Source organism: Callospermophilus lateralis, chromosome 5 (genome assembly GCF_048772815.1).
Source record: "Callospermophilus lateralis isolate mCalLat2 chromosome 5, mCalLat2.hap1, whole genome shotgun sequence".
NCBI lineage: Eukaryota > Metazoa > Chordata > Mammalia > Rodentia > Sciuridae > Callospermophilus > Callospermophilus lateralis.
This window is the reverse complement of record NC_135309.1, coordinates 149,150,421-149,158,345: the sequence shown is the minus strand read 5'-3', so window position 1 is coordinate 149,158,345 and position 7,925 is coordinate 149,150,421.

Below are 7,925 nucleotides of genomic sequence, written 5' to 3'. Positions count from 1 at the left end.
CCATGTCACGAAGTCAGTGGCAACTTCTCAGTTCCCATCCCACGCTGGCTACCATCACCAGGGGGTGCAGCCCCTCACTCCTTTCTTCCATGCAGTTCCGAGGACCACTACAGGCTCCAGTTTCCATCCTATAGCATTGGCTACTCCTTCTCTCAGGGTTGCTCGCCCACTTCTAAGGTAAGAGAAGATCAACTGAATATGACACCAACGACAAAAACTTCAGAAAAGCCAAAGGAGTAAACAGAGAAATTAGGATCTGGGGCAGGTTACAGTGGGAGACACTTTTATGTGGCACTGTTGATGTAAATAACAACTTTAACTCTCATCCTTTATTAGATGTGGGTGAAACGTGATACTGTGTTTCTTAGGTGCCCAAAGAATTTAAAACGTACCCAGTTTAAAACAATAGTAATAATAATTAAAATGTAAATTTATTTAGAAATATATTAAGAAATCCAATTTATTATTTAAACTCAAATCCTTTTATAAGCAATATGCATTGGTAGGAATCCAACTAAGGTTTCTAAAATACTGTTTCTGACTCCTACATTCCTGTTCGTCTTGCACATTTTGAGCATGACTGTGACAAAGTCTGAAAGATGACGAACAGCTTTTCTCTTATTGCTGAAGAAGCTGCACATGCTTTCCAGGAGGGGAAATAATACATCAAAGAAAGCCCATTGATGGAGCTTGAATGGACATGATTAACTAGTGGGTTTCAAAAGTCAGAATTCATGGTCATCTATTGGGTTAAGTGTAGAAAGGTAAAGATTTTGAAGAACCCCATGAAGTGTTCAGAGGAGAATTAAAACAACAACCATAAAAAAAAAATCAAAAACAAATAAACTACTTATCTATTCACATAGACCAAAAAAATAAATAAATAAAAAGTGTCAGAAACCCCAATAAGAAGACAAAAGTGCTTAGAGCAAAATATATCTAGTATTGTGACAAGTTGTGTGACAATATAATGGAAGAAAAGTGTCTGAACAAGGCTCAAAAAAAATTTTTTTTAACTTCTCATAAATGAGGTATGTTTGCCCCAACACAGTTTTAGCAGTTTCTGTGAAAACTGTCAACGACACATATGTTTCCAGCAGGCGTATTTCCACTGAACACATTCTCAACCCGTGAGTTATAAAAATTAATTGCTAGGGCAGTTCCATATTGTCGGGACATCTGCTAAAAGACTCCCCTGGAGCAGATTCAGGGAAATACAATTATGGAAAGCATGAGAAATGTTTGGAGCTGTTTTTATGTGTTCCCAGTATAGCTTAACTTCAACAGCTGCTTTGCCTGACTGAGGGAAAACATTGCCAAATGGATTCATAGTTACCCACTGACCAGCATCATAACCTATTCAGATTCAAAGCTCAGTTTTTCTTGGCAAGAATTTGCCCACATTAAGAAAATGTCTGCATGAGAGATAGAAAATACCAGGAAGAATTTCACTTGGTTTAGTAAAGGCAGATGCAAAACACCCCTCAGCTCCTGACAACCTCGTACCTGGAGCTCACGCTGAACCCAATAGTTTTCCCCGCAGAAGAAGGGTACTACTAACCTGGAATATTTAGGCAATGAGCTTTGCCTTGCAAGGTGGAAGTAGTTTTCCTTCCATAGGCATTTTCTATCGAACTACAATTCCCAAAGGTCTTTTATATTATAATTCTTTAGATCATAGTAAATTGAGATACCATTGGTACTAGAAATAATTCCAGTGAAAAAATGCATTTTCATTCTTTTGTAACTGCTAAAAACACAGCACTTCATTCCAATGACTTCAGGCAAGAAAATGCACTATGTATAAGGAAAATCCAGCAAAGTTATTATTGGAATCTGTTTCATAATTTGTTTTTCTAGAAATTGGCCTATGTCCTTTTGACCTTCAGTGCTTGACCAGATTTAAGTCTTGCTTACTGCCAAGGCATAAAGATGATTATGTTTTTAAATTCAGGATACTTTCATACTGGTTGATCTAAAACTCTAAATGGGTATAAATACACCTGAGTTGGTTACATTCATAAACAGTTTTTATAAACTGTTTGTATGTATCATAATAAACAAGAAAGGCAGTGTTAAGCAGAGGAGATGAAACACAGGAAGGAGTGTGGTCAGTAAACCAGTCTTTGACTGTATCCAGGGACAGGATTTTATAACTGGTTATGAAAAGGTATGGATGGATTTCTCATCCAGCACATACCTAACCGAACTCAGTGCATTAGTTGTTGTTGTTTGTTTGTTTGTTTGGGGGGGGGTAATTATTTGTTAGTGAGAAGAGATGGACTGAAGGATGTTTTTGCCGCTGTGAGATGCACATCAGCTTTTCACTGGTGTGCCGAAGCCAACACCAGAAGACATGCTTAATTAGGGGTTTTGCTTACTTTCCATTATTCCCTCTGATTATTTTTCTCTTTGCTTCCCCAGATTCAACACCATCAAGCCTTATATTAGATATTTAAAGAGGATGAGAAGCAATTCCAAGTGCTGGAGAATGCGATGCTCAATCTCTTCACACTTCTCACCCAGGATTCCCTCCCAGAATGGTAACGTCCCAGAGTGGTCTTCTTGAGTCCCTGGGACATGGAGAAATCTCTCCTAGTGGTAAGAATGTGAAGGGAGGATGATGTAGGTGACACTGTTGAACTTAATGTCATAAAGGATAGAGCATGTGAGAGCAGAAAGACTCATTTTACACATTTTACATAAAAGCCTTATTTTACACATAAAAACTGGAGGTTCAGAGAGGTATCAGAAATTATTCAGATAGGCAGGTTTTAACAAACCAGTGCCACTAAATCCCAGAATGTCTCTCTTAAAGTCCACAGACTTTCTTTTACATAGCTTATAAAACAAATTCTAAAAACACTTTAGTTCTGTTACCTAACATCTTTATACTAAATTTATGGCAGTAAAAAGTAAAACATATTTTCCCAGTAGATACACAGAAGAGCTCTGAACCATATCTTGCTAAGGGTGAACCTCAGCAGGCTTGAGAATAATAACAGAAATTTTTACTTCTAGAAAGTAAGAAAGGAAGGGAGGGAGGGATGGAGGGAGGGAGAGAAAAGAAAAAGTTGAGGAGGTAGAACTGACTGATCAACTTGACAAGATTCCTTCCTCAAACTGCATTTGAAACTGCATGCACAGTTGCTAGTCATGGTACATATTTAACGTATTGAATGTGACACTGTGGCTTAGCAAGAATGAATTAAGTCTAGTAATTTAGACACTTATCAAACTAGATTCTGCTGTGTTTATAATGCACAAAACCCACAAAAGGAAGATGACAACTATATCATTATTGTGTGTAATAGTCCAGACATTCTTCTGACACCTAGAAAATTTGCAGCAGCACCCCTACATTAATAAAAAAAGACATTGTATCTGCACATGACACTTTCTTTATCAGAATGCCAATGTATCATTAGCAAAATGTGCTTAGCTATTAAGGAATTCAAAAGTTAATGAGTTTCTCTTTACCAATGCTGAGACTTAATGTGAAATCAGACCCTCTGTTGCTTCATGCACATGTAAATGTTGTAAATTTGAACGTGAGTTCTTGAGTCTCTTTCCATAGCCAGTCTTGCCTCAGATGTTCTACCTTTCCTATCAGGAGAAGAGGAATTGTGGATGGATTACGGAAGATATCTTGGATTTATGTGTCAGCTTTAGACTCTTATTTCTGATATGTACTTTTTCTTATTTGTGGGTTAAGTACTGAATCATCACTAACCTTCCATTAGGAATCAATGAAACAAACTTACTTTGGTCATTTTTAACAGGTTTTCTGGATTATGAATTCTGGTTAGGAAAGTTTTAAACTAGATGCAGAAAACAAATTCTGACTACAGCTACATTACCAGGGCATTCAACATAAAATTTATAGTGCAGTTTAAAAAAGGCAATGATATAATTTAATTGTACTTTAAAATGCCCTTTTCAGGAATGAAATATTGAGTATATGTAAAGGTTATAAATAAAAAATCTATAGACAATATAGGTATTTTAAGAGTTTTATTAAGATATAATTTGCATATCATTTGACATTTTGTAAATGTCAAATTTGATAAATTTTGGTAAATTTACACATTTTTTGTAATCATACTTTCAATTTAGTTTAAAATACTTTCAATTTAGTTTAAAATATTCACATATCACTCCTAAAATTCATGTACTCATTTGCACTCAATTCATTCTCTTTTTTTAGTCCAATGACACCACAAATCTGCTGTCTCTGTAATTCTGCCTATTCTAGAAATTTAATGTAAATAATATCATATAATATATAGGTTTTTATAGTAATTTTGAAGTTTATCCATATTATTATGTATCAATAGTTTTTCTTTTCATTGCTACACAATATTCTGTTATGCAGATATAGCATATTTTGCTATTTATTTGGTAGACATTTAAATTCTATCCAGTTTTCAGCTCCTATTAATAATACTACTATAAATTTTTATTAAAAAGTCTTTGTGTGGATATACATTTTAATTTCTTATAATATCTAAGTGGGATTTCTGGATCAAATAGTAAGTATATGTTAAATTATTTCAGAAACCACCAAACGGCTATCCAACATATCAGTGTCAATTTTGAATACAACCAACACTGTGGAGGGCCTCTGTTCTACATCCTGGAATTTTCAAATCTTAAACTTAGCCATTCTAGTTGAATGTATAATAGGACCTAAAGTGGTTTTGACATAAATTTCCCTATTATTAATTATTGTAAGAATCTGTTCACATGCTGATTAAACATTTATGTGTCTTCCTAGTGAAATTTCTATTCATATCATTTGTTTCTTTTAAAAATTTAATCATTTGAATTTTGTTGTAAAGTTGTAAGGATGTTTTATTACTCTAAATACAAGTAATTTGATACATACAATTTGTGAATATTTTATACCATCTGTGACTTATTATTCACTTCTTTAATGGTTTTTTCCTTGGAGGTAAAATGTTCTTTAATTTTTGGTAAAGTACCATCTTTTTTGTTTAATCCTCAAATCAACTCTATAATGCAAGTTATTTAATTAGCTTTGTTTTACAGATGAAAGACATGAAAGTTAAATAACTTATTCAAATTCACACAACTGGTTCCAGTGTGAATTATCTTTTATATAAAAAAAGATAAGCGAATGATGTTTTTTTTTTGAACATTCTCAACTTTCTCTCTCTCTCTCTCTCTCTCTCTCTCTCTCTCTCTCTCTCTCTTTTTATATAAATTATAACAGGTTCTCTCAAATGGATTTATGACCTAGCCACACTTCAGAATTTCATCTCCTTTGGGAGAACCATTATTTCCTATCTTAAATGAAATAAACTGTATTTTATAATTTGCTAGTTGCATTGACTGGACTCCTGCCCCATAATCCTCTCAAAGGTAATTAATAGTGCAAGTAAATTGCTCACTAGATTTCCTAAGGGTACATGTATACTTTTGTCTGTGCATAATTTTAACCTAGTCTCTGAAAAGTTTTTGCTTAAAATTATAACCATTCCACACAATTTAATTAAAGTTATGCTGCTATACATCTATTTAGCCATAACAGGTTCACCAGCAAAAATTCAGTGTGAGACTAAACTCAGGAGCTGGGGAAAAACACTGAGGGATTCTCATTCCCTTCTTCCCTGCCCCACACTCTCCACACGTCACCACATCCAGGGCTAAGGGTAAGTCGCCTCACTTGAGATGGCTGAAGGTGGAGACTTTCTATCTGGGGTTCCTCGGGGCAGCATCAACTTTCTATTCTAATTGCTTTCTCTGTCTTCTGCCTTGAGAATATGCAGACCAGACAGAGAATTTTAGCCCTCTGTTGCATCCTGGATAATTGCTATCCTCTAATAAGTTCATGAGAGGGCCGCATAGCTTTGGTGCTTTATTTTTAAAATTTTCTCACGTGAACTTTCTTCTTTCTCATTCTTTCTCTTCAGTTCCTTTTCATTTCCCCTCAACTTACCATTGGGACCTCTTTTCTCATTTGGGATCCCAATACACACCAGGAATGAAAAGCCATAACTTTCCCACCAACTCAAGGACAAGGGCACCATATAGGGAACTGATGGATGGGCAAAGTTCGTTGTAATTACAATGCCATCTCTGAGGGGAAGTGAAAATTCTTTTAAGTCCTAGTATGTAAAGTATAAATAATCCTAGGCAGAATTTCAAAAGCAATATTCTTGCTTGGCTCTCATTCCTTTAATATTTCCCCATCAATTTTTAGTATTGTTCTAGGAAATCATGTGGATAAAAGTAAGATATTTATACAAAGTTCCCTTGCTTTACCCAATAAGGCTTTTAATGTCTTAGACATAATAATGTCATGAACTTGGACAGTGCCCTTATACCAAGAACTGTCAAGTGCTTTAACTATGGAGCACCTACCCATCAGCTTGCCTAAGACTTCTATGATTAGGTCTTTGTTTATTTTCTTCAATTTTTCTCTGCCATAAAATAAGAACGTAAAGTTCTGATAAAAATATACACATGACTTATATAGGCAAATGTCATGCTTTCTCTCTTCTGCTTTGAAAATTTTCCAGGATGATCTCCTTGTACATCATAGTGTGATTTCTTTCTTTCTTCAAGTGAGTCCTTTAGAAAATTACATTTTTTATTATAACATTTATTATATCACATACATAGATAGATTTGTCTGATATTTAATATTTCCCTTATTATTCACATCTTGTGTAGTACATCAAAACCAGAAGTTTGGTGTTGATACAATTCATAGGGTATATTTTGATTATACCAGTTATACATGCACTCTTTCTCCGTGTGTTTGTGTAATTTTCTGCAATTTTTTGCACGAGTACCTCTTTGTAACTGTCATCACCCTCTAGATAATCATTTTAACATCATCACAAGTCCATCATTCTACCCCTTTATAACCAAATCCATCCCAGTCCTAATACTTTGCCTAACCCCTGAAACCATTAATTTGTTCACCACATTTATAATTATGCTCTTTCACAAATGTTATACAAATAGAATCATGAATAGATCCAAATATGTGTCTTGAGTTTGACGTTTTTCCACTCCATATAAGACCACTGAGGTTGATCCAAGTTGTGTGTATCAATAGGTCTTTCCTTTTTATTGCTGAGTAATATAACATAATTTGATTCTTCTGTCCACCCACTGAAGGATATATTTGTTATTTATAATTCTTTGCTATTAGGACTTTAAAAACTGCTATAAACATTCATGGATAAATTTTCTGCCTAATTTTAAAAGTATCTGTGGTATACATACAAAAATGCAATTGGTGGGTCATATGGTAATTCTGGTTTTTGTATGGAAAATAAATGCCAAACTATTTTCCAGAGTGGCTGTGCAATTTTCCACTCCCAAATGCACTGTATGAGTGATACAGGTTCTCTGCACCCCTTCAGCATTTGGGGTTATTATGATTTTTTTTTTTAATTTTAGCTATTTTGGTAGGTGTATAGTGATATTTCTTTTGGCTTTAGTTTGTATTTCTCTAAGGTGTATTGATGATGATAAACCATGATATGTGATTTTCAAATATTTTCTTCAAGTCTTTTTATTCTATTAGGAAGTTATTTCTCAGCATAAATTTTTAATTTTGATGAAATCCAATCTATTATGTTTTTCTTGCATGGATTGCTATTGTTTGGATTATAAATGTGTCCCTGAGGCTCATGTGTTATAAGTTTGGCCCATTATCGGGAGTTGGTGGAACCTTTGGAAGGTAAGGCCTCGTGGAAGGTAACTGGGGGCACTGGTCTCTTCCTTATTCTGTTTTTTATTTCCCTGCTGCAAGAAGGTAAGCAGCTTCCTCTGCCATGTGCTCTCAGTAATAGATTCTGCCTTTTCATGTACCAGAAAGCAGTGGGGCCAGTTGACCATGGATGGATACCTCCAAAACTGTGAGCCAAAGCTTTCCTCTTTTAAAG